Consider the following 3,590-nt stretch of genomic DNA (forward strand, 5'->3'; position numbering starts at 1 on the left):
TCCTCTTCATTGCCTTGATTCCACGATCACACTTTGCCTTTACCTGCACCACAAACACATATTGCAATGCATGAGTATTTTATAAACACTCAGTAAGGCAATCCTCCCATCTACTGGGCTATACACACAAGCAATAGAGTCATCTCTAACCATCAAACAACAATCAACAAACTACAATCGACAAACCAAGACTCTGCATCGACCGACACCAACATGCATCGACCGACGCCACATGGGGATGCATCGACTGACACAGAAGCTGCATCGACCGATGCAAGTTACACTTGCATCGACCGACACCCAATCTGCATCGACCGACGCATGCTCAACATAACATGAAAACCCTAGAGTTTTACGCGCCGTCCTCGCACTTGCATCGACCGACGCAAGATATGCATCGACCGGTGCAATGCCAAGCATCGTGTTTTCCCCAAAGCTTCTCACCGGATCTTTGTTCCTACAACCACAAAACTCGATCCCAAGCCACAAGAAAGCTTCCTAACGTCCATAGCAATGATCTAACAAGTCTAACATCACACAACAAGCAGATTAAAGAGTTCTCTAGCTTAGATAAGCCATGGTCATGCACTTACCTTTGCCACAGAAGAATCTGAACCTCAAACAACCAAGAACAAGCTCCTAGGAAGCTCCTACAACGATCCCAACTACAGATCTCTACAGGAACAGCTTGAAATCTCCCAAAAACCTCAAGAACGCTCAAGAACACTTCCTCTCTTCTCTTTTCTCTCAAAAACGGCTAAATTCGTCCAATGAGACAAAAAGGAACAACTAAAGGGTTTCCTTTCCCTTTTGCCCAAAACGCAGAGTTTAACTTAAGTCAAAATGCACGAAATTGAGTCAGCAACGACCGATGCTCCACCTGCATCGATCGATGCACATCCCAAACCGGGATTCTGGTTTGTGGATGTTACAATATTTTGTTGCCAAAGTAGGGCTAAACCACTGATATATCATGGTTTTTAGGTGTTTTTAGCCATGATANGACTGACACAGAAGCTGCATCGACCGATGCAAGTTACACTTGCATCGACCGACACCCAATCTGCATCGACCGACGCATGCTCAACATAACATGAAAACCCTAGAGTTTTACGCGCCGTCCTCGCACTTGCATCGACCGACGCAAGATATGCATCGACCGGTGCAATGCCAAGCATCGTGTTTTCCCCAAAGCTTCTCACCGGATCTTTGTTCCTACAACCACAAAACTCGATCCCAAGCCACAAGAAAGCTTCCTAACGTCCATAGCAATGATCTAACAAGTCTAACATCACACAACAAGCAGATTAAAGAGTTCTCTAGCTTAGATAAGCCATGGTCATGCACTTACCTTTGCCACAGAAGAATCTGAACCTCAAACAACCAAGAACAAGCTCCTAGGAAGCTCCTACAACGATCCCAACTACAGATCTCTACAGGAACAGCTTGAAATCTCCCAAAAACCTCAAGAACGCTCAAGAACACTTCCTCTCTTCTCTTTTCTCTCAAAAACGGCTAAATTCGTCCAATGAGACAAAAAGGAACAACTAAAGGGTTTCCTTTCCCTTTTGCCCAAAACGCAGAGTTTAACTTAAGTCAAAATGCACGAAATTGAGTCAGCAACGACCGATGCTCCACCTGCATCGATCGATGCACATCCCAAACCGGGATTCTGGTTTGTGGATGTTACAATATTTTGTTGCCAAAGTAGGGCTAAACCACTGATATATCATGGTTTTTAGGTGTTTTTAGCCATGATATAAGTTTTAAATATAGAGTCTTCTTGGTATTTTTAGAGTCTTTTGAGTCTTTATAGGATTTAACATGGATGGGAGCATAATGGAGCTAAATAAGAAGATTTGGAGCTTAATCAAGCATTGAGGCTGAGTTGCAGAAGTTGGGAGACAAAATTTGAAGAGTGCAACGATCGACACATTGATAGCATCGATCGATGCTAGGCCAAATACGAAATTGGAAGTTTTCCCACAAGTTTTGAAGATTTACAAATCTGCCCCAAAGTTTTCCATATTTGCATCATTGGTCCGTGGCCGTGTTTAGGAATATAAATAGGATTTTTGGGTCATTGTTTTAGATCTAAGCTTTATTTTTCCCTGCAACCTTTTGAGAGCAAAACCCTGAGAGATTTTTAGAGAGTTTTTGGAGAGAAGAATCAAGACTCCTTCAGAGAAGATTCAGAACTCCTTTATTTCTTCTTTAATCTCTTTCTTAATGCAATTTATTCAGAAGATGTTTTGTGTTTCATTGATTATGTCTGAGTAGATCTGCTTGTTAGGTTTAGGGTTTCTCATTAGGGATTTCATGGATTGTTAGATCTGTTAATTTAGGATTCATTATCTTTCTTGTTCTTCATCATAGGTTGTTCTTAATGCTAGATCTTTGATTAGTCATCTGGATTTAGATCTTAAGATTATTGATTGATATGAGAATATAATTGATTTTCCTGATAAAACCTTTGGTGAGCAAAATTACTTTTTGCAAAGAGATTTGAATTAGTAATTTTGTGAACTTATCTAAACCTGATTTTATTGCTGGTTTTTAACTTGAATTTTGCAAAGAGATTTGGATTTTCTGGTTTTAAAACTTAGATAATATTTGCAGTGAGAACTGATTTATTTTATAATTGTGTTTAGAGTTCAAGAATGGTGATTAATTGTTGAATCCTGCATGTTTAATTAATTGATCTGATTTTCCATGATTTCCTGAGAATTTCCCTAAGCCTAGCGTTTATTCCTATTGATTTACAACTCCTTTATTTTTCTGTTTTTGCATTGCTATTTAAATTTAATATTTTGATTTAGCATAATTAAAAGAATAATAAGTCTATTGTGTGAATCTAGAGTTCTTGTGGATTCGATCCCTAAGTACTACAATTGATCTCTTAATTTGAGAGAGTAGCTCAGGGTTAAATTTGAGCATATCAAATTTTGGCGCCGTTGCCGGGGACTCTTTTGATTCACCATTAGATTAAAATCTTTGATTTTGTCTAAATTTTTCTTTTTCTGTTTTACTCACACGCTTTTGTTTCTTTTCTCTTGTGTGTTTCAGGTACATGCCTAAGCCTAGCACCAGGAAAAATCCTACTGGTCCGGTTGTTAAGCTTACAAACCAAGAGTTAGGACAACTAGAGCGTGAAAACACAAAAGCAGCCAAATCAGCGAAGATGGCCAATATAATCATATTGAGACCTGATGAGGCTGGGGTTTTGAAGGATCAAGAGGGTAATGTGTACAACGAGCAAGGCCAGAAACTTGATGCTGAAGGAAGGGTTATTCAGGAAGAACTCGTCATGGCCGATGGGAATGCAGATGGCGTCGATCAACGCAACGATGGCATCGATCGACGCAACCAAGAAGGCATCGATCAACGCAATGCTGGTGTCGATCGATGCAATGCCAGAGCCGATGTGGAGAATGTTCAGAGGCGACGGGACAACAATGGAGAGCTTGTCAAGACTCTTGCGGACTTCAACAGGCCAGACTTGTTCTACGAGAACCGCTCTGCAATTGTCCCTCCTCCATTCCCAAGGAATGACTTTGAGCTGAAGCCTGCCTACTTCGCTCTTGTTGGAC

This window comes from Camelina sativa, chromosome 5, assembly GCF_000633955.1.
Source record: "Camelina sativa cultivar DH55 chromosome 5, Cs, whole genome shotgun sequence".
In the NCBI taxonomy this organism is placed as follows: domain Eukaryota; kingdom Viridiplantae; phylum Streptophyta; class Magnoliopsida; order Brassicales; family Brassicaceae; genus Camelina; species Camelina sativa.